Source organism: Pseudorca crassidens, chromosome 8 (assembly GCF_039906515.1).
Source record: "Pseudorca crassidens isolate mPseCra1 chromosome 8, mPseCra1.hap1, whole genome shotgun sequence".
NCBI classification, from domain to species: Eukaryota; Metazoa; Chordata; class Mammalia; order Artiodactyla; family Delphinidae; genus Pseudorca; species Pseudorca crassidens.
The window spans coordinates 100,281,983-100,309,688 of NC_090303.1; the positions used below are offsets into that span (position 1 = coordinate 100,281,983).

Genomic DNA, 27,706 nt, shown 5'->3' on the forward strand with positions numbered 1-27,706 from the left:
TATCCTCCTTTTCCAAAAAACACCATCATTTCTTGGCACCAGCTTGGAAGGTAACTGAAGGTTCTGTTTGGGACAACAAAGTCTGTACCTGGCCTGATATACAGGCAGAAGATGAAGATCAGAGACTCATCGGCAGCTTTTCAGTTGAGCCCACTTTCAAATAACCTATAAAGTGGGACGGAGATAAGCATCTCTCCCAGCTCACCTCCAAATTCCCCATCTGTTTAAGGCACTTGAACTTTCACATTGTTACTTTAGCCTTCTGCCTCATGTGTATCCTTCCCCACACTGCTCACTTCTTCCTGTCTTTCCTTTAGCCATCCCCTGCCATCTGCGATGACATCAATTTTCTAAATTTTTTGTTTCTTTGGATTTCTCTCTCATCGCCCAATCACTGTCTTTTGTGTCATTCCCCAAAGTGTTCCAGAGGCTTGGTTGATTCTAGGGCAGGTGTCGGGTTGATGGCGGAAGGACTCGGCATTAGTTAGATGTTGGTGCATAACAACATACCCCCAAACTCAGCAGCTTAGAACAGTAAGTCTTTATCATATCGTGCAGTTCCAGAGATTCTGGAATCTGGGGGTGGCTTAGCTGGGTGGCTCTGGTTCAGGATCTCTCATGAGGTTGTGGATAAGATGTCAGCGGGGGCTGCATCATCTGAAGGTTTCACTGGGGTGGGAGGAGCCACTCCAAGCTGCCTCACTCACACAGACGTTGGCAGGAGGCCTCTATCCCCTGCTTGATGTATCCTTATGACATGGCAACTGGCTTCCCCCGGTGTCAATCTCATCCCAAAGCACCCTCACAGACCTACCCAGAGTATTGTTTGACCAAGTGTCTGGGCACCCCATGGCCCAGTCGAGTTGACACACAAAATTAACCACCACATATATATGCGTATAATTAGTTTTATAAGATCCTACCAAACTGTTTTGCAGAGTGGTTGTACCATTTTACATTCCTAGCTGCAATATACAAGTGATCCATTTTTCCTGTATCCTCACCAGCATCTGGTGTTATCACCTTTTTCATTTCAGTCGTGCTGATAGGTATGTAGTGATATTCCATTGTGGTTTTCATGTGCATTTCCCTAATGGTTAAAGATGTTGACACCTTTTCAAGTGCTTATTTACCATCTGTATATCCTTTTCTGTGAAATGTCTGTTCGTATTTTGTGCCCATTTTCTAATTGGTTTTTTTGGTTGAATTTTGACAACTTTATGTATTTTAGATACAAGTCCCATTTTTAATACTTTCACATTCAGTAACAGTATTTAGTATTGTTCTGTGTATCTTTTAAAAACCCAAATGGCATAATGCAAATATATAGTTTTGCATCTTAAATTCTTTTGCACATGACATCATATTTTTAAGAGTTATCTATGTTGCTCTTGTATATGGTACATTGAACTTGTGGGACCCAAGAGATAATAATAAAAGCAACTTCATTTTTGCCTTTCACTGTCCATTTAAATTTTCTCAGTGAGGTATTTCTCTTGCCCAAGTGATTTTAATAATAACACTTAGGTAACAGTCTGAATTCGTAATTAAAATGTCCAGTCTCATGTAATAATCAATACTCTGAAATTGACTTCGCTTTTTTTGGGGGGGAGGACACACACACCGGGCCTTAGTTCCCCGACCAGAGATCGGACCTAGGCCTTCAGCAGTGAAAGTGCAGAGCCCTAACCACTGGACCACCAGGGAAGTCCTGTGAAATCAACTTCAACTTCTCTCCACCCCTCGAAGTTGGAGAGTTGGGACATGGTCCTTCCTTTCTCTCCTCCATGGGCACTGGTTCCCAGCACTTAGGGTGGGAAGGAGGAAGGGAGGGAGGAGAGGACGAGGAGAATAAGAAAGCTCCTCCTTGATCAGTACTGTCGTGAGGTAGGTTTGCTTTCCCTGGGCCTGGAGAGTGTTGGAAATTACTCCTCAGGCATTTCCTCTGGTTTCCTGTGAGGTCTCCACCGGGAACATTCGACTGCTCCCATGACCTGGCAAAGCATTTTTCTCCTGGCTTTCCGGGATCTGTGTCACACAGACTCTCTCTGTTGGGGTTCACGACCCATCTCTTGAGCAGAGTTTGATTTGCTCCAAAATGGCTGTGTGGCCTGCGGGAAATACTCATGTGCCCTTTGTTCCCACCCATGCTGGTAGCACAGGCCAATTCCAAAGAGCGGCCGGCTCCTCTCCACCTGCAGAGTTCTGTGCTGGACACACCTCACTGCAAACCCCAACTCCAGGGCACGTGGACCAAGGCCTTCGGTGGACTCCGTGAAACCCCTTTGCTAGACTTAAGAGTGATACTCACAACACATTCTCTCCAGAAAAGTATTCCTTACCCATACTCTGATCTCCAACAACCTGACCCTCTTACACCCTCGAGGTGGGTGACTCATCTGGTTATCAGACCTGACTTTCAAATTTCACTCCTGCCTTTGGTACCTGATACCTATTTTATGGTGGACACTCAGTTAAAACTTCCTTTTAATTGCTTTATTTTATACATTATAAGACTCCAGGAAGTTTTATTTATCTATTCCACTATTAATGGACATATTAAGAATGTTTCCTGTTTTTTGCAAATTAACAGTAGTGCTGCGATGAACATCTCCTGATGCATTTATGCTAGGATTTCTCAAGGGGATATACCCAGAAATGAAATATCTGGATTGTATGCACACTTTTAATTTTAAAATTACAGTTTTAAATAATTTTAATATTTATTTTACTATGTTGATTGCCAAGATTTTCTCCACAGTGAGTGTACCAATTATACTCTCATTGTTAGCAAATGAAAATAATATTTTCTCCCTCACCGACTTTCGATCTAGTTAAATCTCCACTTGACTTTTGACAGGGGGGTGAAAATGGTGCCTCTATTATTTTAATTAATTTTCATTTATTTGATTTCTAGCAAAGCTGAGCATCTTTTCATATGTTTATTTGTCATAAAAAGAACCTCTTCTGTAAATTGCTTATTCTGTCCTTGTCCATTTTTTCTGTTGGGTTAACTTTTTTTTTTTTTTCTGATTGCTCTATAGGAATTCTTATATTTTTATTTAAAAAAATTACTTATTTATTTTTGGCTGCGTTGGGTCTTCGTTGCCGCGCACAGGCTTTCTCTAGTTGTGGCCTTCATCGCCGCGTGAGGGCTTCTCATTGCGGTGGCTTCTCTTGTTGCGGAGCACCGGCTCTAGGCGCGCGGGCTTCAGTAGTTGTGGCACACGGGCTTAGTTGCTCCATGGCATGTGGAATCTTCTTGGACCAGGACTTGAACCCGTGTCCCCTGCATTAGCAGGCAGATTCTTAACCACTGTGCCACCAGGGAAGTCCCCTTATATTTTTAAAATTGTGGTAAAAAAATTTTTAATTGTGGTAAAAAACACATAACATAAATTTACCATCTTAGCCATTTTTAAGTGGACAGTTCAATAGTGTTAAGTATATTCACGATGTTTTGCAACAAATCTCCAGAAACTTTTCATCTTGCTTATATTCTGGTGCAAATCTATGTGTTGCAAATCTATGTGTTGCATATGTGTTGCAAAATTCATGGTCTCTTGCTAAGGAATTTTTGTCATATAAAACTTAAAATTTTGATACAATCAGATTTATCTTTTATAGTTTGTGATTTTTGGGGTTGTGTTTAAGAAAGCCTTCCCTGAGTTATACATATTTTATAAACAATGTTTGTGTCCCCACCCAAATTCATACATTGAAACCTAATCCCTAATGTCATGATATTTGGAGGTGGGGCCTTTGGGGGGTGGTCAGGTCATGAGGGTGGAGCCCTCATGAATGGGATTAGTGCCCTGGGTGCTAATTTCTGGGTCTATGGTATTTGGTTATAGCACCCCAATGGACTAAGACAATTTTATTTTGTATATTCTTCCAAAAGTTTGAGTTTATATTTAGGTCTTTAATCCATCTGGAATTTGTTTGTAATGGAGTGAAGTAGGGATCTTATGTGATTTTTTTAGGAGCCAATTATCCCAGCACCATTTATTATATATCCACCCTTTCCACATTGGTAACATTATTTAGGTCTTATATTCTGAGGTCATGCTTCATCCAGAGCAACACTGTCCAATATAAATATAATGCAAGCCCCAAATGTAATTATATATTTTCTAGTAGCCACATTAAAAAGCAAAAGTAATTATTAAAGTTAATTTTAAAGATCTATTTATTTAACCCAAAATATCTAAAATATTATCACTGCAACATGTAATTAACACACAAAATTAATAATGAAATTACTTGCATTCTTACTTTTGGTACTAAGTATTCAAAAATCTGCTGTGATTGCAAAGGATACGTTCATGTTTTCTGACTGTGCAGAGCATTTCAAATGCCCTTGTTGTGTATGGGGAATTTCTTTCCTTGCAAAACCCTCAAAAGAGAAGCTAGAAAACTCTGTTCTCCAGGCTCCTTTGAGTTTCTGGAATAGGTCCAGGCTCCAATAATGAGAGGTACTCGTGTAAGGTTTGAAGAGAGAAGAGGGAGGTGTAGAGTCTGTTTTGCTTGCAAGGATGGTGTCATTGTCCAGTGTTCAGGGCTCGTTTGGTACAGATGTAGTGCACGTGCTGGTTTCTGGGAAGGAAACTGGCACCTCCAGCTGGGCGGCACCAATGCAGTGGTGGTGGTTTTTCATCAGACCAGTTCTGCAGCTTAGCTTGGGTCATTGTTCCTGGAAGGCTGGTCTGCAGACTCTTTTTCCACCACTCCTACCTAGTGAGATATATATATATATATATATATTTTTTGAGATATATATTTTTAATAAATGTTTACAGCTTAGTCTACCTTCTGTGGCAGGCACCCAAGGGCCCTGATGGCCACAGCAGATTAAATCCTAAAGTTCTTTACTGTTCCAGCCCAAGGATGCTGAGAAACATACCTCCAAGGGCATGAATTCAAGCAGTGAGTTTCCAACTATCTTTGGTCAAAGACTAGCTTTATTTTTAGTTTCTTAAAAAGCTGTCACAGCTCAATACTAGTACCTCAGACTTGCGGACTTTGAGACCCACTACAGCCAGATCTGGCCAGTGTCAGATTGTAGAATTTCTAACCATCGACAAAGAGGTCTTGGGCTGGTTCCTGGACCACACTTTGAGCAGACCACAAATTCCTCTGAAATCTAGGGATGACTTTATCACTCTGCTAAGTTAGTTACGCAAGACCTCTGTAGAACTGCCTTCTCCAGCTGCTAGAAGAATCATACTCCACCAGTTAGGAACTGCATTCAGCTGCTGGTAACCAATTAGAAATGAGAGTGGCTATTGTGCTCCTCAGGACAGACTCATTCACCATAGTACCATGCATTTCTTTTTTTAAAATTTTTTTTAAATTTTATTGAAGCATAGTTGATTTGCAATGTTGTGTTAATTTCTGCTGTACAGAAAAGTGACTCAGTTATACATATATATATTCTTTTCCATTATGGTTTATCAGAGGATATTGAATATAGTTCCTTGTGCTATGCAGTAAGATCTCGTTGTTTATCCATCCTGTATGTAATAGTTTGCATCTGCTAATCCCAAACTCTCAATCATTCCCTACCTCCCTCCCCCCACCCCCGGGCAACCACAAGTCTGTTCTCTATGTCTGTGAGTCTGTCCTATTTCATAGATATGTTCATTTGTGTCATATTTTAGATTCCACATATAAGTGATATCAGACGGTATTTGTCTTTCTCTTTCTGACTTACTTTGCTTAGTATGATAATCTCTAGGTCCATCCACGTTGATGCAAATGGCATTATTTCATTCTTTTTAATGGCTGAGTAATATTCCATTATATATATATATATATACACCACATCTTCTTTATCTATTCACCTGTCGATGGACATTTAAGTTGTTTCCATGTCTTGGTTATTGTGAACAGTGCTGCTATGAACATAGGGGTGCATGTATCTTTTCGAATTATAGTTTTGTCTGGGTATATGCCCAGGAGTGGGATTGCTGGATCAAATGGCAACTTTATTTTTAATTTTTTGAGAAAGGGCCATACTGTTTTCCATAGTGGCTGCACCAATTTACATTCCCACCAACAGTGTAGAGGGTTCCCTTTTCCCCACACCCTCTCAGCATTCATTATTTGTAGACTTTTTAATGATGGTGTGAGGTGGTACCTCATTGCAGTGTTGACTTGCATTTCTCTAATAATTGGCAAGGGTGAGCATCTTTCTGTGTGCCTATTGGCCATCTGTATATTTTCTTTGGAGAAATGTCTATTTAGATCTTCTGCTCGTTTTTCGATTGGACTGTTTTTTTTTTTAATTGAATTGTATGAGCTGTTTGTATATTTTGGGAATTAAGCCCTTGTTGGTTGCATCGCTTGCAAATATTTTCTCCCAGTCTATATGTTGTCTTGTACCATGCATTTCTGATGTGAAAGAAAGGAAGTTCTTGGGGGAACTTCAGGCAAGGAAGAATCCAAATGCACACGGTCCCCTGGGCTCTCTTTAACCTGCAGAAAGGTGGGCTTGAACCAGGCAGAGCTGGGCGCACCATGGAACTTGCATCTGTAGACTTTTCTCCTGCACTGCTTTACCTTGTTACAGGGGAGCTGAGAGGGCCTCCCATTGACTGTAACAATGGGAGGTTCCTGGTGTAGGAAATGGCCTTGTTAGAGGAGCCTTTTTTAAATGAGTAACTAAGATCTACTGAGCTAGGTGCTTGAAAAGTTGTTGATGGGGAAAGGGCATGAGTCTCAGAATCATCTGGATTTGTGTCTTCTCTAGGTATAAACACGCTAGAAATGTCTATCTTTCTTTTGAAAAAGAGTATGTGGAGGTGAGCAGACCAGGGCTGGCATGGGCACTCCAGGGTGTCTTTAGGGACACAGGCTCTTTTTATCTCTCTGATCAGCCTTCCCTTAAATGTGGGTCCCATTCTCAAGGTTGACTCATGGTCCAAGTTGGCAGCTGGCACTCCAGCCATCACATCTATGCTCCAAGTAGGAAGCATGAATTAGGTCAAAAAGGGAATATGTCATGTTTGTCCTTCTTTTAAGTTTTCCCAGAACTTTTGTCTGATGACTGCTTCTTATCACTCATTTACCTCCCCTAGCCAACGAGAAGTCAGGAAATGTGGTCTTTTAGTTGGGAACATAAATGCTCAGTATAAAATCAGGGTTCTATTACTAAGCAAGAGGGAAGAATGTATTTTGGGTAGTTAACTAGTGAGCTCTGCCCCCTACACACACACACACATGTATTTATACACATATGTGTGTGGAGCACAGTTTATGCTTATTTTTGTAAAGGGGATAAAATATGGACAATATCTAGGGTCTGTATGTTACATAACTCCAGGGACAATGTGATTGGTGGAGTTGTGTGATATACAACCTCTGTGACTGTACTTGGCTGCCCTGGCAATAACCATCATCTTCCCAACCTTCCATCTATAAAGACCTATCATATGAATGCCTGCTGTTTTTCAGAGCCAATACAATATTTTGCTCAGTTGATGAATTGGTGTGTTTTCACTTCTGTTTGATTACCAGGAAACTCAGAGATACGTTTTGTATTCAGCAGCAGTAGCTTCTCCTAACATGGGCTCTCGGGAATAATAAATTTACATCCTCTCTCAAATGTTCAGTTCTTGCTTTATTCTTCCCTTGAATTTTTAAAATTGTGGTGAAATACACATAGCATAAGACTTATCATCTGGGCTTCCCTGGTGGCGCAGTGGTTGAGAGTCCGCCTGCCGATGCAGGGGACCGGGTTCGTGCCCCAGTCCGGGAAGATCCCACATGCCGCGGAGCGGCTGGGCCTATGAGCCATGGCCGCTGAACCTGCGCGTCCGCAGCCTGTGCTCCGCAACAGGAGAGGCCACAACAGTGAGAGGCCCAAGTACCGCAAAAAAAAAAAAAAAAAAAAAAAATCATAGAGACAGAAAGATGGCTGGTGGGTATCAGGGGCTGGCGGAGGGGGGAATGGGGAGTTATTGATTAGTGGGGACAGAGTTTCAGTTTGGCAAATGAAAAAGTTCTGGAGATGGATCGTTGTACAACATTATGACTGTGCTTAATACCACTGAACCATATACTTAAACATGGGTAAGATGATAAGTGTTTTGGAGCCTCTCACTGTTGTGGCCTCTCCTGCCGCAGAGCACAGGCTCCGGACGCACAGGCTCAGCATCCATGGCTCACAGGCCCAGCCGCTCCGCGGCATGTGGGATCTTCCCGGACCAGGGCACGAACCCATGTCCCCTTCATCAGCAGGCGGACTCTCAACCACTACGCCACGAGGGAAGCCCTGTCTCTATGACTTTGACTACCTCATGTAAGTCAGCCCTTGCCTTTTTTTTTTTTTTTTAATAAATTTATTTTTGGCTGCGTTGTGTCTTTGTTGCTGCACGCAGGCTCTCTCCAGTTGCAGCGAGCGGGCTCTAGGCACGTGGGCTTCAGTAGTTATGGCTCACAGGCTCTAGAGTGCAGGCTCAGTAGTTGTGGCGCACGGGCTTAGTTGCTCCACGGCATGTGGGGTCTTCCCGGGCCGGGGCTCGAACCCATGTCCCCTGCTTTGGCAGGCAGATTCTGAACCTCTGTACTACAAGGGAAGCCCAGCCCTGACCTTTTAATGCTTGCTCCATTGGTGGACTTTTATTACATCTTTTACTGCAAGCTGCCTCAGATCCTATTTTTTTGAAGCTAGCTTGGTATAAACAAATAAAATCAGGATGGTAATAATTAGGCACAAGGGAAACACAGAGAAAGCTTAGGGCAGACTTCCTCTGCCCCTCCAGGAAATGAGTATGGCTGAGGAGGTGAAAATGTAGCTCATGAGAAATGTCACAGGAGGAATACTGAAGTCTTTACCCCTTGTTGGAAATTTAGATTCCATGAGGCTGGGCCTCCACAGAAGAAGGAGGTATAACTTCCACTGGAGTGAAAAACAATCATGACAGAGGGGGCACCTGGATTTGAACCAGGGACCTCTTGATCTGCAGTCAGATGCTCAACCCCTGAGCTATACCCCCAGCTGCCTACATCTTTTTCACAAGACACTTCCATAGTTGCAGTCTTTCCTAAGCTGTGCTCTCACCATCCTGTGTCTCCCTGGGGAGCTTCCTGAGCTGCTTCTCTGGGCACCCACCTGCACACCTGCCAGAACTGCTCCCCTTCCTCAGAGCCTGCGTACCTATGCCCACCCAAACACCCCGCTTCCCAGAGCACGTCTCGCCCCCTTCCCTCATTATTATTATTATTACTGAATACAGGAGGAACTCTACCCAGCCCCTTAATATCTAAGATGCTTCATTTCTTTTTTCTTTTTCTTCATCTCCCACTCTCTGTTTTGGTTTCCTTTCCAGGGGCCCAAGGCCTGGGACCTATGGGAGGCTGTCAGTGTCTTGGCTTTACCCCAGGCGAGGCGCCTGGCCAAGAAAGCTGCAGCCCCAGCCTTCCAGGGGAAGAGTGGGCAGGGGTGAGCCCAGAAGTTGGCATAGCCACAGGGCCTGGCATGGGGCTTGGGCTTACTTCTTCTGGAACTCAAACAGCCCCTGCTGTACAGTCCTACATTTTGTAGTACTGAGCCATCGTTGCATTTCTGTCTGAGTCTTTCTTGGTTATGTTGTACCATACAATTGGATACGATTTCTACTATTTCATTCAGATTATTCTGAAGTGAGATTGCCCTTCCCCGATAGAGGAGGGTGGTTCTTTGGTCAAGGGTATGGGAGTAGCTGTGTCCCTGCTAGAGCCTCCAAACAAGCTCTCCATTTGTAGGAGAACGTAGGCCCATCAAGCTTCCAAGCCTCCAGACACATCCAGTGAGGCGCTGAACGTGACAGTCTGCCTTTCTTGGGAAAAAAAGAGTTAAGAGTGTTGGCAAGTGGATGATTTTTTTCCAGGATTATAAAACAACACTGGATGAACACGAACATACTTCTTGGCCCACTTCTCTGATGATTTCCCTAGGACTGATTCCCAAGAGTGAAGATGGAAGGCTCCGAGGGGCTGGCTGGGTGCTGCGACTCACAGCCGCCATCAGCAGTCACCAGCCCCCCCGGGGTCCTGCGCTCTGCCCTTCACTTCCCAACCCCCATGGTCCTGCCCTTCACTGGAGTCCTTACCTGGCAGCACCTCAGTGAGGCCGTCAGGTATGGAGCCTGGCTCCCAGCCCTGCAGCACCAGACCCCTGACTTTGTGATGCAACCCGGTTAGACCCGGCTTTCAGGACCTCCCTAATCAGGCTCTGAGAGATGGATGCATAATAAGCCAGAATGCCCTCGAGGTTACCTGGGAAACCAAATTAGCTATCAGAAAGTTGCTTCCAGAGGCTGCAATCAGAGCAAAGGGGAACTGAATGCTCTTGAGGGTTTCTCAGGCCACGGAAAATTATTATGCATTATTCCTGTTCCAAAGTCCCGTTCCTTCTTCAGAGGCCAGAATACTCACAGTCACCGAACTGGGAAGCGCAGTGTGTCCTCAGGCATCCTTCCTAGATCACTGCACTCTGTCATCCCGCTTCCTGAACGTGCCCGTCCCTCTCCTCCATCTAGCCTCTCAGCCCTGCGATCTGCTCAGTGTGGATAGATCTTAGTCCACAGATTGAGGGATAGAAGATAACTCTACAAAACAACCGGATCTCTATTTTGTGTCCCATCCCACTGAGTGGCAGAAATTTAATGAGTCAACCTCAGGACTCCCCCAACGCCCCCGCACCCTGTGTCACACCTAAGTCCTGAAAGGGCTTTCCGAGTACCACAGTGCTGGGCGGTGCGGTGGGCATCTGGTCCTCCATGTCGTCTTGACCACATTGTGACCTTCTGATCCCACGCTGGTCCCCGCTGTGTCTCCTCCCAGGTTCCCTGGCTCTCCCGGCCACGCCCATGCCACGCCCCCCTGCTGGCACAGAGTGGGTGCCGATCTTTATTCCCCGAATCCCCCAGCACCCACACTGTTGGAATTGGAAAGCTGAGTACTGACAACATGCATTCTACAGGGTCATCCCTCCTCTGTGTTGTTAAAGGCACAAAACCTCCCCAGCTGGATGGGGGATGGGGGAGAGCATCTTTCGAGGGCAGGAAACCTTGGTTACCAGCTGTGTTAAGACCCAGCTTCCTAACTGGTCTGGGGGCTGGTTTAAGTCCTATAATGCAGCCCCAAAAGTAAGGCGGTTAGATAATTCCCTGGCAATAACGAGGGAAAGTTTCCACATCCTCATTCTTGCTGGTTACACAGAAGGGGTGCAATACCAGGAGGCCCAGCAAAGGGAAATTTGGGATAATTCCCAGTAAAGGGAAGCTTGGGATAGTTAAAGGGGGCACCCAGATTTGAACCAGCAACCTCTTGAACTGCAGTCAAATGCTCTAGCCCTGAGCTACAGCCCCTACTGGAATATCATCTCTCCTCAGAACTTCTCACTTTGGTAGTCACACCAAAGACACCTGTGATAACTTTAAGACCTGATGTTTATCGAGCACTTATAATGCGCTAGATAAACTGTTCTAAGACTTTCATATACTGTATCTAATTTTAAAAATTATTGTGTTAGTGCTGTGTCCACCACCACCCTCATCATGGGTGACAATGACACAGGGGATTGAAGCAAATTGCCCTAAATCACAAAGCCAAAGTGACAGAATCAAGAGTTAAATGACCACCACTGTATCTCGCCTCGACTCAGCTGCCCTTGAGGGTGGGTCTCAGGGCCTTGCTGCCTCAGGGCCAAGCCTTCACCCCGCCCTGTGACCCCAGCAGTCCCTCTCCCCCACCTCCCTGCAAACTCTCCCCCTTTTCTAATGGGTTTGTTAGGGAGGGGACCTAACCCAGCGCCTTGAGAGGACCCACCAGAGGCTTCTGGGAGTCAGATGGCTTGAACTGAAGTTTCCTAAATTTCTGAATGAATTAGGTTTTTTACGAGTAGCGCTTTCATATGGCACAGAATTGAAAATGTACGAAACAGCAACCAGAGAAAAACCGACTCCATCCCATCTCTGTCTCTCAGCCACCACACAACGAGTTTACTGGTTTCTTGTTGTGTGTACACCTTTGAAAGGGAACATTCTTTTCTTAGTGCCCCAGGGCTAACTTAATTTTAGTTTATTGTACCGCTTATATCTGTATACAAATGTGTACACAAAACTAGATGTAAATGCTTCCTACTCACAGTTGTATACACTATTAAGACAAAACAATTTTAGAAATCAATACAAACAAAATCACATACCCAATAGCATTCAACTTAATAGCAATTCAGATGGAATCATTTTGCTGGAAGAGGCTCTTTGCAATGTGCTTGTGAAGCTGCTCGTGCCTGGAGACCCAGCTGTCCCCCAATTCCTCTGCTGTCTCTGCTAACACACCCAGTGACAGCCTCTCTCGGCCCAGATCCATCTCTCATAGGCTGAAGTTGTCACCAAACTCAGCGTTGGCTGCTCGCTGCTCAAAAGCCAATAATCAAGAGGCAAGTGTCAGTAGAAACGAAAAACGCTTTAATCAGAAAAGCCCGCTATCTGGGGAGAAGGTGAACTCATGTCCCAAGACCAACTGCAAAGATTCTGCTCAGACATGACAGTTTTTAAAGGGAAAAATGGGGAAGAATTTCAGCGAACCATCGAGGCAGGAGGTCGGGCTCTGCATCCTTCTCCATTGCTTGCTGGCTGGCTGCCTCTCTCTCCAGACGTTATCTTGCTTGTGTGATCTGCCTGCAGGATTGCTAAGGGGGCTGTTGCGGGTAGAGAGCTGGTCATTCCTTAACTACTTAATTCTTCCTTCTTCCTTCTTTTAATCTAGGAAAAGACTCAACAGGTTACACAAGGCATGGTGTGCACTCAGGAGAGCTCAAGTCGGGAGTTAGGTTAAATTGCCTAGTCATCTCGTTCCTATAATTAGGTTCTTTAAGGTTGGAGGGGCACAGAAATGGACAAACAGTTAAGGGGCAAAAGAGCTGCTTTCAAAGTCTGCCTCTGTTCTTCTGTCATCACAGTGTTACTGCACGGTGTGGTGACAATGTGGTCATAAACCCGGGCACACGCCAGCACTGGGCTCTAGATTAAAAGATGGCTCTGCAAACCAGCCACAGTGTGCCTATATCTGAACGGTTAAGATTGTTATTAAAGTATGAATAGATTCCTAGGCAAACTCAAGAACCACTGAGAAGCACTGATCTGCTGTCCCTTTCATGCCTGGGCACATTTGGGCTGCCCACAAGGGTCAGGACCAGGCCTCAAAGGTTTTGATTTCTGCTCCGGAATCTAAACCTCAGGCCTCCCCAGGAGCACAGCCGCCCTCCCTTCATTTTCTCCTCCCCTCTGTCCAACCTCTCCACCAGCTCCTTTCTGAGGAGCACCCCCATCCCGGGGAACACATGTTGTTGGGAAGCTGAGTAACTACAAAGTCTTGTTAGGTAGGGCCACATAAGTCTGTCCCTGGGGATGGTTCTGCTTTCAGGTCTGTAGTCCCAGCATCCAGTTCATGGAATCAAAGTGAAGCTTTAGAAGTTCATTTTGTCCAAGGTGAAACACCTGACTTATTGCAAAGGCTGTTATAAACTCCATTTAAGACTTCAATAGAAGATAGAACTCTTTGTTTTTGCAGTAATAATACAAGAATGAAATTTTCGGAGCACAGCATTGTAATATAAACCATGTTCTTAGCAAGGAAGCCATCAGTAAGTTGTAAGCAAACTAAGCAGAAATGTCGCTGGCACTGTGGCACACACATAATTCACAAGTGCATCCGAACAAGCTGTGGTTTTCTACCAACTCATATAAAAGCTGAATTGGTTTTTTGTTTAAGTTTTTAAAAAACTAAATTACTTTTGTGACACAGCTGATTTAATACAAGAAAATATTTCATGATGGCAGTATGTATAAGAAAGTACAAATAGCTACTGAATAGAATTATTTTGTAGGTCCACCAACATAATCAGTCTCTTAAAACACATCTGTCCCCAATACCACTAAGATTTTAGAAATGTTTAAACCTTTGAAGAACTACTTTGTGAATTAACCTAAGTGTCCTGCAATGGCATTGGTATTAAACTTTTCTTTTTGTAAAAATGTGCACCAAAAATTGTTGTTCTGTTTTGCACAAACCTGTTGGAAATCTTTAATCAAAGTTTTCAACAAATGGTGTGCCCCAAAACTTCAGCTTTTGAAAACTTTAGACAGTTGCAATAAATGAAAACAAAATTTGCAAACAGGAAGATATTGAAATGTATTCTTGCCAAAGCAAGAGAGAAACTGAACAAGTTAAACAATGAAATTTCACGTGGTATACAGGATTTAATTCTGAATTTCTAAAATTGCATTTGCGATATCTCTAAGGAGTCTTTGACTGAAGCTCCTCATTTAAATTGGATAATTTACATTCTGTACCTGAAGGGAATGAAATTTTCAAAGCTTATGATTTTGCAGCATCTAAATTTGGTGAAATATTCCAAAGAATCATACTCATTTCAAGAGCTTTGTCTTATAAATATTTTTGTGGAAGAAACGTACTTTGAATGGAAGCAAAAAGAGAATGTGAAAATTTTGTGGCTAAAATGTTTACATATTGCAATACAAAAAAATTACAACTGAGAATACTTTTTAAAAATGCTTTTTGGTTGTTTAAAACTTTTTCTTTTGTTTCATGGCCATACCACACAACATGCAGGATCTTAGTCCCTTCATCAGGGATCAAACCCATAGCCCCCTACAGGGGAACTACAGTATCCCAACCACTAGGCCACCAGGGAAGTCCCACAGGGTGCCTTTCAATTAGCATACTTTAAGCTTACCAGTTACTTTAGCACCTGGATCAGAGGTATTTTCATTAAACATATTTTGGTCTACAGAAAAAAGTCACTTGAAAGTGGCTGTCCAGGGACCTGGAAATCTGTGGGTCTCCTACGCCTCCCCAGAGCCGTCCGCAGACCCCAGTCTTGCTTCTGTCCTGTGCGGAGCAGCCCTCATTGCTTCTGGCTGACACCCCTTGTGCTGATGAGAAAAGGTGGGGTGATGGTGGTGCTGGGACCAGAACCCCAACTTCTTACTCCTCCCTGGGGCTCCTTCCATCTACCACACTCTGATGAGCAGCAGGACCTTCCTGGGGCCCTGACAGCATCCTGCTCCCCCCATTTCCTTGAAAAGTGCAAGAAGCCAATGAGGCTTCCCACACTGTGGGCCTCTCCACAATCCATAGGTGGCTGTTCCGGGTGGAACATCTCCAGATGGGAAAGAGTCAGCGGGTGTTGTTCTCAGTGTGGAGGGGTGCTGGAACTACAGGGACCCAAGGAAGGAAGGCCATGGGCCTCAGGCTTGCTGAAGCCTGGAAATTCCAAAATGTTACGTGGGCAGGGGGCACCCGGATTCGAACCGGAGACCTCTTGATCTGCAGTCAAATGCTCTACCCCTGAGCTATACCCCCTGACACAGCTAAACATTCTCAACTCACACCTCTATAGCCATGCAGCCACACCCAGGCCCTGCCGACCGTCGTAGCCTCTGCCTTGGGTTTTGCTGCATATGGTCGCTCCAGGCAGGCCTTCCTGCTCAGAACTCCAACCGGTTTTCCTCCCCAGGTTCGGTGGGACGATTGATTTGGTCACAGTCTTCTGCCCACAGCCGGAGGTGGTAGAGGTTCAGGGCCCCTCTTGTTGCCTGGAGAAGACCCAGGCCGCCCGGAGGGAGACTTCTCAGCGCGCCAAGCTCCCGCCTGAGCCCGGGCCGCCTCGTTGCTTCTGCTCCATCTGCCCTTTTCCGGCTTTTGGTCTCGTCGTCCTCCTCCTCGTCTTCGCCGCCTCTCTCTCCTCTTCCCACCGCTCTGATGCCCCTCGGGGCTCTGCTCCCCTAACCGCGCAGACCTTAGCTAGTCTGCCAGCTGCATCAAGCAGTGTCCTTTTCGAACTCCTTCCTTGAGAGGTAAACGGAAGGCCAGGCCTAGTAAATAAAAGGGGAACCGTTTATTTCCAAAAATGAAATAGGTGACGGTAGCTAAGAAAACTGCGAAAGTAATAACAGAAGCGACACTGGAGGACTTTTCCACTGTAAATATTAGAACATCTACTAAAACAGCGCAAGGCAGCCAGACCTGGGAGAACACCAATAGTATATGTACCCACGTAATAAAAGATCATCGCGAGTGCCTCCCGAGCGCTGAGGACGTCCACAGCCTTCTGGGAGCGGGCTGTGATTGCTACCCCAGGGGCACAGCGGAGGAGCCCGAGGGGGCAGGATGCGAAATAAGCTGTCGGGGCTTACTTAACCACACACTTAACCACGGCGTTTTACTGCCCCGACGAAGAGCAGTCACGAATTCAGACGGGAAAGGAAAGGTTATTTACATAAATCAAGCTAGGAGAGTTTAATTGGCCATTTGGGAAAAATAATTAAAGTAGCAACTAAACTTCTTTTTGTATATCAAAATACAGTCCAAGTGGATTAAAGCACTGTCTATAACAAAACCGAACATAAAGTATGAGAGAATATAAATGAATATCTAACTAATTTCTGAACAGCAGGGAAGGCATGGAAGAAATCCGAACAGAAAATGTCAGTAGTTATTTAAACATTAAGAGTTTAGGAATATGAACAAAATTGAAAGGTTAATAGCAAGTTGGGATTATAGCAAATTTCCATCATTTACGACAGACAAAATGCTGCAAATAAATATCCTTAATATGTAAAGGGTCCACTTAGGCCATCAAGGATGTGCTCAATCTCAGTAAATCAGGGTAAATTTTAGGAAGACCAAAGAAATGCAAATTAAAACATAACATTTTTCACCTATCAAATTAGGAAAACAATTAAAACAGTAATTATCATATTAGTACTGTAAATTGGGACTGTAAATTGGTACAATCTTTCTTGAGGGGAAGGGCAGTGTAAAACCAGAGATTATTTTAAATAATTAATTCCCTTTGACTTGGTAGTAATTCCATTTCTTGGAATCCATCCTTAGAAAATGTCTGAAATATGAACAAATGTTGGCTCAAAGATATGTAAGTCCTCTTACTTACTTACATGTAAGCCCTCTTAAGTGTTATTTAAAATATTTAAACATGCCTAATACTAGAGAGGTAGTTAAGGGAAGTATGCTAGATCTCCAGTGATCAAAAACTACTGGGACTTCCCTGGCAGGGTAGTGATTAGGACTCCTTGGCTTCCACTGCAGGGGGTGTGGGTTCGATCCCTGGTGGGGGAAATAAGTTCCTGCAAGCTATTTAAATGTTTCGTATAATTCACAAGAAAATGTGAATTACATGCTAAGTCATGGTTCTTAATCCTGATCTTATTAGAACCTTCTAGGGAGGTTTAAAAAGGTTTTAAAAACCCTAATGCAGGGAGGAGGGGGGCAGCTAGTTGAGTGACAAGGACACTGGTGTCTTTTAAAACCAGGTGATTCTGTGCTAAATGACAGAGAGCATTATTTCAAATGTAAAAATTTCCAGTAATGTATTATTTTCATAAACTACTTAGAAATGTAAAAAAAAAAAAAATTAAGGACCTGGTAAAAGTACCTCTGAATCCAAATCGGGACCTCTTAATCTATAGTCAGACGCTCTCCTCGGGCCACACCCTCAAAAGACCAGTCCCTTCTCGTGGGCCTCCTTCCCCTCCGAGCCACTCCCAAGACTCCATCAAGCCAGGACTCCACTTGCCCTGGCCTTTCAGGAAGCAGACCTACCTGCTAGGAAGCCCAAGTCGCTGGACCTGCTGACATCACTGTTCCTCTCGCCAATGCATTTAAATTTGTATTGTTTGCTCCATGGCATAAAGAGGAGGACTAAAAATGGGGGGATTAGGGATGATTTTAAAACTTTCTTCTTCAAACTTTCTATATCCTCCAAATTTTCTGTAACATATTACTTTCAAAATCAGAAAAAAACAATAAATATTACAAATTTAAGCATATTCCCTTCTAGTAATTGCAAGCAATACCATTTACTATGATATAATTAATAAATAATTGCTTTAAGACAAAAAGAACCAGTGGAAGAGTCATTTGGGAAATATGCATCATAATTTACATATAAGCCACTTAAGCTTTTATAAGGAATAATTATTTCCATTTTGCAGGTGAGGATGCAGCTTCAGAAAGTTTCTAAGACACTCAGTTTCAAGACCACTTGGTCCAAGTTCAGGGCTGTTACAATACCACACTTCTTCCATCCTTTTGTGGTAAAGGTTGGGTAACTGAAAGAATGTGAAGGTTGAATCACCCTCTGTAATTCCTCTGGGGATCTGTAAGAGTTACCACCACATCTGCCACATCCCCTCCATGTTAGGCTGGGTGTCAATCTAAGATACTGATAATGGTTCCAATATGTTGAGTGTTTACTACTCTGGAGGCATTTCATGTACCTCCTCTCATTTAGTCTTCCCTTTGAGGTAGGTACAATTATTATCTCTTATGAAGTAGCTCAGATTATCCCCATTTTGTAGATGAAGAAACAGAGCTTGGAAGGGTTAACTTTCATTCAGTCATTCAACAAACAGGAAGCACCCACTGTGTTCCAGGTTCTAGCCTGGCACTGAGGGCTCAGCAGTGAACAGGCAAACGAGGTCCTTGCTTTCACAGAGCTTATATTCTGAGAGGTTAGGGGGACAGACAGGAAAACAAACAAATGAACAAGATCATCACAGACACTGAAAATAAAGCAGGTTGATGTGATGGAGGACGACGCGGGTGAGATGGGGTCGTCAGGGAAGTGACAATAGGAGCTGAAGTCTGAATGGTAAGAAGCCAGTGTGTAAAAACCTGGATGCAGAGCATTCCGGGATGTGGGTAGAGACCGCCAAGGCCCTAAGAAGGGAGCTGGCTTGGCAGGATGGATGCAGGAGCGTGAACAGTGCAAAGGGACAGAACAAGACAGAGATGTGAGCAGAGGTCAGTGAGGTGGGGCAGGGGCAGCTTAGAGAGGGCCTTGAAGGTCATGGTCGGGGGAGGGGTGGAGCCTGCCCTGACCACAGGTCTGTCTCCCCCGTGTCCCGGGGCCACCGCTTCGGAGGCCTTCCTGGAGGGCCCTGCAGTGGGCTTGGTACAGAGCCTGTCCCCTCTGGCCTGTCCTACTGAGACAGGCTTCCGCAGTCAGTCTCTGTGCCCACGTGTTTAGGTTTGTTATTGCTCACCCAGGCGGCCTGGTTCCGGCCCTCATGGGGGTGACCTTCCAGGGGAGGCACACGTGAGACTGACACACTGTGACTCAGGCACTTCCTCAGATACCATTGGGATGGGTGTCATGAGCCCGTTAAACAAGGCAGGGGGACCCTCATCTGCGGGGTTTGGGAGGGCTTCTTGGAGGCAGTGACATTTCCACAACACCTTGCAGGAGGAGGGGACGGGAGGTGGAGATGGGTGGCCCAGGAGGACAGGGTGGGGGGCAGAGGCTGAGCCAGGAGAGTGGAGAGAAGCCCAGGGCCCCCGAGTCAGGGGAGACAGCCTCTTGTGGGTTGGACAGCGTCCGCTCAAATCCACGTCCTTTCAGGAACCTCCAATGTGGCATGATCTGGAAGTAGGGTCATTGCAGATAGTTCAGTTAGGATGAGGTGGTTCAGAATTAGGGTGCGTCCTTCATCTAATATGACTATTGTCCTTAGAGGAAGAGAAGAGACATAGAGATAGAGATACAAGGGAAACACCACGTGAGGATGGAGGCAGACACTGGAGTGATGCGTCCACAAGCGAAGGGACACAGAGGATTGCCGGCAACAGAGCGAGGCGTGCAACAGGGTCTCCAGTAAGAGCCAACCCTAACGCCGCCTTGATTGTGGACTTTTTTAGACAATAAACTTCTGTTATGTGAAGCCACCCAGTTTCTGGTATTTCGTGACGCAGCCCTAGGAAACCAATACACTGCCCAAGATAGGGCTGGAGAGGCAGGCAGGGCCCGGTGGGCCCTGATGCGATTTTGGATTTTACCCGAAGAGCAAAAGAGGACCCGCATTTTCAAAGGATCCCTCTGGCTGCCCAATGTTCCGGAAGCGTTGACATCCACTGAGAGTCAGTCCCACAGTATGACCCAGGGCACTGTCGCAAAGCCACTGCCTGCCTGGTCATCACTCACACGGAACCCCATGTTGCCCCTTAAATGCCAGGCGATTCTCAACCCCTCCCCCTCCCCACAAGAGACCACCTTCCCAGTTGGCAGCTCTGCCTGCGGGTACTCTACCTACGTCCCACAGAGAACAAGGTAAGCCCGTGGCCCTTCTGGAAAATGGTTTGGCAACAGGCATCAAAAGGCCTTAAAAAAAAAAAAAAGGCCTATACTCTTTGACAGGGCAATTCCAACTCTTGGAAATAACTATAGACATATTTGAAAATGTATCAAGAAACAAACAACAGGTCGAGCCCATCGTCAGGACGCTTCTCAAGGTCCGCCTCCGCGTGGTGTAGAGCTTAACCGACTCGAGCAGTGCCACGCGGGAAAGGGTTTGCATCCCTAAAGCTCGGGTCAATTCCACGGGCCACCCCTTCCTTCTCGGTCCCCGCGGCTCGTTGGGATTTCCCTTTAAGTCTTCTCCTCGGAGCGGCTTTGGGCCTTACAGGTGGGGCACGTCTCGGCGCTCCCGCTCTCCGCAGAGCCCCGAGGTCCACTCTGCACCCACGGGTTCCCAGCAACAGGATCTGCACAAAGAACGCGCCCGCGACGGGTCGGGGGACGGGGCCGGCCAGGCGTGCGAAAAAACAAGAAAACCAGAGCGGCTTCGGCCCCAGAGGGATGGTCTCGGGGCGTACAAGGACGGCGCCGGGCCGCCCGCTCGGCAGAGAGGCCTGGCGCGCCTTGCAGAAGCGCCCGCGCCGCAGAACCCCGGCTTCGGGCACAGCCCCTTCCTGGGCGCGCGACGACGGGCCCCCGCCACCACCGAGAGGCCCCGCGTTCCTAGAGCGGCCGCGGGCGGCCAGGTGCGGCGCGGCGGCCTCCGGGCCTCCCGGATCCGGCCGCCAGGGGGCAGCACGGCACGGCCGCGGCCCCACGTGGCGCGGGCGCTCGAGCGAGGCCCAGGACCCGGCGTCCGGCCAGCGCGCGCCTCAGCTGGTTCGGCCGGTAGGTGAGGGGAGGCTCGGCTGAGGAAATTGAAAAAATTCAGCTCGCTATAAATTAAATTTACAAGATGACATACATTTATTTAAAACGTAAATATATAAATCTATAGAAATCCAAGTTTTAATTTAAAAAAGATTTTTTATTAAGGCCTAGCTCCATCATCCTGCAGCACCGCTTACAGAGCGCCTGGGAGACAGACGCTGTCCGTCCCCATTTCACAGGTGCTGACTTGGGGCCCCGATCTTTGAGGGAGTCATGAAGTCTCAAGAAGAGACGGAGCTGGGGTTCAGCGAGAGAGGCTGAGGACGGGAATGGCAGTTCCCTGGGAGCCGGGAAGGACTCTAAGGATCCCCAAGGAAGTCTTCAAGGGTTTGGGGGCCTGGGGTTGGGAGAGGACTCTACCCAGGGGGTCCATGTGCCGCCGCCGCTGTAGAGGGCAGGAGGGCACAGGGGACCAAGGCCATCTAAAATGAGAGGAAGCCAAGAGTCGCTGCTGTCCTGTGCAAACAGAGGAGTGACGATCTGACAGCTCTGACAGCCAGCAAGGGTGGGAGGGCTCGCTGGATGCAGGGGAGATGCCAACTGCTCCATTCCCTTGCAGTCTAGCTCTGCTGCCTGCCTACCCTTGGACTCCATATCTGGGAGTTGGGTGGCCGTCCTTCAAAGGGCAGCGTAGCCCAGAAGGATTTCTGTCATCACCCCAGCCACCCAGCAAATGTGGTTAAGAGGATCTGGCAGTGACCTGGGGACTCTACCTATTATTTGGGCTGAGATATCGGAGGGAATGATAAAGTATGTTTTCTATGCCATCTTTTAAAGGTTTGGATTAGCTTTAATGAGGAAAATCATCTGCAGCCCAAATGGACAGAGATTTGGGGTTTTGCTTGTTTCTCTTTCCTGCACATTTTCATCTGTGTCTGATTTCCCTGGTCATTTAAGGTGAGTGCCTCACCTGGGCCAGACCCGGGTACCAGATGCTGGAGCAAGCACAGAGATGACCTGAAGCCTGCCCTTGAGAATGTCAAGCACACATGCCGTCAAGGGCCCACGCCAGGCACGCACGGAGCCCAGGACAGCCTGGAGGAGGGAGACCCTCAAAGCATCTCACAGCCATGATGTGTGGCCAAGGGTCCTGGGGGCTGTAACTTGGCGTGATGATCCCTCGTCTCCACAGTGTAAGTGTTTGCTGTAAAAATAACTTCTGTAATCCTGGCAGCTTCTACCAGGGCCTTTCTGGACATCTGTGCTGCTACTTCCTTCTGCCTTCCAGGGATTCTTGGTGGGTGTCATTTCTCTAGACTTCACTGGGACTTGCCATATAACCTGCTATGAACATCTGCCTGGTAATGTAGAGGTTATAGAGAATAGAGATGCACGTACACCCTAAAAGGAAGAAATAAACTTAAACCCTGTGCCCTGTCAAAGGTGTAAGCATGGAATGTGTCAATGGATAAATTAAACCCACAGAGTTTGGATTGAGACTGGGAAACATTGACGCAAGGGAGAAGGGTGGGCAGGACTTGCCCAGGGCAGGGGGTGGGCTTTGAAGCAGCTTCCTCTTCAGAAACCCCTCTGGGCAGCCCCCAGGGCCGGGAGGGCTGAGCAGGTGGGTTTAGCCGCTACCCCTCCCACCCCAACCCCAGCCCCTCTGCCTCTGATTATTGTACATATTTAGATTCTGAAAATGGTTTTATTTAAACAAGAGATTCTGGGGTTAAAAACAAAATCTTGAAAACCCTGACAGATGAAGTGCAGAAAATTTGGCGGATCATTATAAATTTGATGAAGATTTTGTGTCCTGACTCTGAAAGAGATTCTAAAATATAGGACTATAGATTTAGTTTCTACAGAGAGGTGCTGAACTCTTCCAGACAACCCAGTTAATCTCACAGGTATGGAGATGGTTAAAAGTCCTCATAGTGGGTGGCAAATGAATTTCTTCTGGTACATTTACAGATGAGACTTAATACTTTCTCTTGGAGAAATAACAGGCTCATTCAATTCTGAGATAAGTTCTTATTCTTTGGAACTCAGAAGTTCCCTTTACAGTAAGAAAAAACAACAGTGCTACTTTCATTTGGGGGAAAAGGGTTTTAAATTAAATTCTGAAATTCAGTTATATGACAATAACATACTAATGCGAGTTAATCCTTTTGGTAAAATGAACACCCAAGCATGTTTGTACGCAGTTTAGTTTATGCTTGTTCCAAGACTCTGCAGAGCTGGCACAGATTTGGGCAAGAAAAATGTGTCTATTTCTTCTCAGTATGTCTACCATTTGAATAAATATACTAGGGGCTGGCGTTGTTTGGATACTGACTTGCTCTTTCAGTAGTACTCTGAAACATTTGAGGGTTTTTTTTTTCCAAACTTATTTCAAGATGTATCACAAACCTTTGGCTTGGTAAGGCATTGGTTAATTCAGGATAAGCTAAAGTGGGAAATGAATAATAATTTTAGTTGGACATTTGTTATTATTAAATTGTTTAGGGGGTAGCTTTGCAAACCAACTTACTGCCTTTACTTTGGGACAAAATTAATGGGGCCAGTTTCAGTGATGACGATCAACCCACATACGATAATACACGCCTAAAATTTTTATCTTAGATTTTAGAATTTGTATAATTGACCTGCAGAAAATTTGGTCATGATACTATGGTTCTTGGATCATACCTTCAGTGGAAGAATGGCAAATGTCATGCTTCATAACCTGTTTAATTTTCTTAATTGAATCGAACTTAAATCCAATCAATTTCAATCCTTTGAGGGCGTATCTTTAGTATTTGTGTATCTGTAAACAAAGAACTGATTGAATGTAGTTCTTAAAAAGCTTTTATGCTTATTAGACTATACTGATTCTAAAAGGAAACAATTTGTTGTCCCGATATTCAGTATTTAAATAAAATTGCTAGTGAGGATAGAAATTTTCATTGGTACATTTTGTCACTAAAATTCAACTTTTCATTACCCTAGTTAATGGTCAGTAGTGATGCTCCTATCCTAACATACTCGAGTTATTTTGAGAACTTGTTTGTTATTTCATAAAGAGGAGCAGTGAGTTTCATTCATTGGTTGCGGTGGAAGGAATGGTGAGAACCCAAGAGGTAGCACAAGCCTAAAGGATTTGAGTCACGGCGTGAGCACTGTTTTATTGGAGAGCAAGTGCATCGTCCGTATGAAAATCTTCACCCCGTTCCTTCTCTGTTAAACAAATGGCTTCTTAGGTCCCAACATAGAAACAAACACAGAAAGGGAGCCCCTCGCCTTAACACATAAGCCTCTTCCCAAAGTCCCCACGGAAGAGAGGGGCTCGGTCTAAAATGGGGGCTGGCTTGATGCCCAGCCACCGGGGCGCGCAGCATCTATTCTCCCCGGTTAGGAGAGCCGGATGCTGTCCCAGGGTTGCCGGGCTGAGCTGGTCTGTCTGCCAGGTCCAGAACTTACACGCTGTGTCCATGGGAGAGTCAGAGCTGCAATTTGAGAAAAAGTACTGTTTTGCCTTCTTTATTAAGGATCCACGTAGAAGAAATTGGGAGGCAGTCTCCAACAGCAGTTAACAGCACACACGTGACGTTTAAATTCTGGCCGTGTGACCTTGGGCTAATCGCTTAACCTCTCCAAACTTCATTGTAAAAGGGTATATAATACCGATTTCACAGGTTGTCAAAAGAGAAAATGAAATGAAAGCATTTCCTTAGCACAGTGCCTGGAACATGGTAAGACCCAATGAATTATAGCGGTAATTATTATTATCCCTAATAAACTCAGGGCTAGGTCTGACTTCTGACTGGAAGTTTTCACGCAAGGCCACTCACTATCAGTAGTACTCGGTTTAACTTAGTTTTTTCTTTCTTTTTCCCTTCCTTCCTCCCTTCCTTCCTTCTTTCCTTCTTCCCTCCCTCTCTCCCTTCCTTTCTTTTCTTGCTTAGAAAACTTATTTTAGCCTGGAATTACCTTTGGTAGAAAATAGAAATAGAAGGGTTAGAGTCTAGTATGCTTTAACTAAAAATACCCGTTTCAAAGAACCCAACTAGAAGTGGTCAGTGCAGAACCGATTTATCAAAAATTTAAATCTAGAAGTCCCCACTATGCCTGGGAAGCAGTAAGAGGCTTCAGCAGCTGCAGTGCTTTCCAGAAAGCTGGAGGAGAGGCCTTGGCCTGACTCACTGTTGCCCTGGCAACAGTAGGGCCTGGAGGCCTCCGTCCCTGATCCCTTAATCTGCGAAGCTGCCACAACATGGCCTCAGGAAAGGTCCCCACAGACACCTGGCTAAAGCTACCCTGTCTGAAAGGAGGGTCAGAGAAGAGATGGTGGCGTGATGGCTCTTCCTGCCCAGACAGTGGCCTGAAGGTCTCCGTCGCTTTCCAGACCCCAAAGGTTCAGTCTGGAGAATTAGGCCGCAGTCTCCACCAGATTTTAAGTGCTGTCAAGGCAGTGGAGGGTTTCCTAATCCTTTTGTGTTTCTCCATGGAGCCCAGTACAACGCTTTGCCCACGAGGGATGCCTAATAGATACGGGCGTCTGTAGGCCAGCCCCACGGCTGGCTGAGATGCCAGCCCCACGGCTCACTCCCTTCGCTGCCCCTGCCCGGGTGAGCGAGCCCGGCACCGACCACGCGCTCCTCCCCGTCTTCTTTTCTCCAGCTGCAAACACGGGCTCCACGACGCTACGGCCAAGGCCTCTAAAATTCTGTTTTACTATGTTCACGATTTTGGCAAATGTATGGCACAGAGCATGTTCTGCTCGGTATATTGGTTCCCCTAATTGTGTCTTAATTTTTAAAATCGGAGGGTAAAATGGAATAATTTGAAAGAGGCTCTGACTTCTCTTTTGTCAGTAACCATTTGGGTTATTTGGTTATGTGGCCAAACACATGGGCTTTGGAGTCAAGACGACTTCAGATCTTGGCTCCGCAGTGTGGTTGCTGTGTGACTCTGGGCCAACTTACCCCCTCTGGGCCTCAAGCTCTTCACCTATGAAATGAGCGTGCGGTGCACACATCCGAGCTGTGAAGCCTGCGAAGGTCCGTAAAGCCTTCAAAAGTAAGAAGCCTTCAATAAGTGGCAGTGACTCTCTTTGGCGCACGACTCCGTGGGGCCAACGGCAACTGACAGTTCAGGAGTTTGAAAGTCTGGCTTTCCAATTAAGGGCCCCCGGGGAAAGCGCCGTGAGGGTACGGGATAACCAGGAAGGCGAGTACTACCCACTGCAGATGCTGGCATGTGGCTGAGACGTGAGTTTTAACCCCTGTCTGCTCCGACTTCAAGACCAAGGGGTAGTTGTCTGCGTGATTTGACTTGAACGTCCTCACACCAAAGTAATCTGCCTCTGGCTGGTGGGGAAGTTGCCTTCTCAGAGCATCATTCTTTGAGGACACAACACTGGCCCCACGACCTGCCCGAACTTCTGCTTTTACCAAGTTAAGCTGTCATTAGCCATAAGCTAACCTGAAACTAGCAAACTTTTACTCAGACCTTAGGATGTGCCCAAGTCTTTGCTACATGTTTACTGCATTGTTATTAAGCCTCAGAACAATGGCTTATTGTCCCCAGTTAACGAATGAGGACACGGTCTGTTAATTAGCTTGTTCGAGGCCACACGACCATCATGTTTAAATCCACATCTGTTCGACTCCAGGGTCCGTCTATACTGTAGTGAGCCCCCGTTGGATGTTGGTCCGTGACCACTGGCAGAGATTACGGCAGATGGAGAGCGAGAATCACGATGGTGTTCGGGAGTCGGGAAAAGGGAGAGATGACTTGGAGCCCAGGGAGCTGGGCCGCGAAGAGGAAAGGGCATGAAGGGGGTTCAAGCCAAGGGAGGTCGGGGCACAGAGGACCCCTGACAGCCCATAAGACGTACCAGTCTTTGACTATATTGAATCCTTTATAAACCAGATTTCCTAGGAAAAGGAAGGCTCACGGGCACGGTTCCCACAGACCCCACAGTTCTCTGAGGATGCCCTGGTACCAAAGGAAGTTACTCTCTGAGTTTCCGCCTTGGATTTCACCGGAAACTGCCACGGTCTCCCACTCAGGTCTGATCGCCCCCAGCACTCTCTGGCTCTCAAATCCCAGGACTAGTAAAGATTTTGAGCAGCTGTGGCCTTGCACCAAGTGTCTCCAAAATACCTCTGCTCACATCTCTTCGAGGCTTCACACATCCTGGCGTTCAAAAGAGCCATTTCCTCTGTCACGACTCCAACCTCCAGCACCAGATGCATCGTCCTCGGACCCGTCCACTGACCACGGCTAGTTCCCCCCATACGTCTGACTATAGACTGTCCCCATCCCCATTGGCTGCAGCCTCCTGACACCCACTTGCACCCGTCTCTCTCCTGCTCAGCGATCGGCAACGGCATCTCCTACATGATCAGATTCAAACTCCACACTCTCCAGTCTCAGATCCGAGACTCCCCTGCACCCACGTCTACTCCCAGCCAGCTTGTTTTCTCTCCACAAGCCCTTTCTCCAGCTCAGTGGGTTTCATCAGTCACTGATCCCTGATTCAGTTGGGCCCACTTTCCACACTTCCGCCTTCGAGAATACCCACAGCTGGAAGGCCTTCCCCATTCCTCTCATCTGTGAAATCCTCCAGCTCGGATCCCACCTCTGCACAGAAGCTACGCTGTGTCTATGCCGTGTCCTCCCGCGGTCGGCAGTGCATTTATCACGCGCTTGGCACTTAGGTGTTTCCTATAGGCAAAC

General features: G+C 46.2%; 1 long non-coding RNA gene and 2 other non-coding genes across 5 annotated transcripts; all 3 read right to left on the minus strand.

Annotated features, from left to right (window-relative positions):
- Positions 1-8,927: 8,927 nt before the first annotated feature.
- TRNAC-GCA (transfer RNA cysteine (anticodon GCA)) lies at positions 8,928-8,999 on the minus strand. The gene has a single exon. It is a non-coding gene; the product is annotated as a tRNA-Cys (tRNA).
- Positions 9,000-12,202: 3,203 nt separating this feature from the next.
- On the minus strand, positions 12,203-20,490 carry LOC137229432 (uncharacterized). 3 transcript variants are annotated; one of them, XR_010945680.1, is made up of 4 exons: positions 20,123-20,490; positions 17,638-17,736; positions 15,408-15,890; positions 12,207-12,755 (listed from the first exon to the last, which is right to left on the minus strand). It is a non-coding gene; the product is annotated as an uncharacterized lncRNA (long non-coding RNA). The 3 variants fall into 3 exon arrangements; XR_010945679.1 differs by having other exon boundaries at positions 12,203-12,755; positions 15,408-17,736; XR_010945678.1 differs by having other exon boundaries at positions 12,208-12,755; positions 17,638-20,490.
- On the minus strand, positions 15,307-15,378 carry TRNAC-GCA (transfer RNA cysteine (anticodon GCA)). Its single transcript has one exon. It is a non-coding gene; the product is annotated as a tRNA-Cys (tRNA).
- Positions 20,491-27,706: the final 7,216 nt, after the last annotated feature.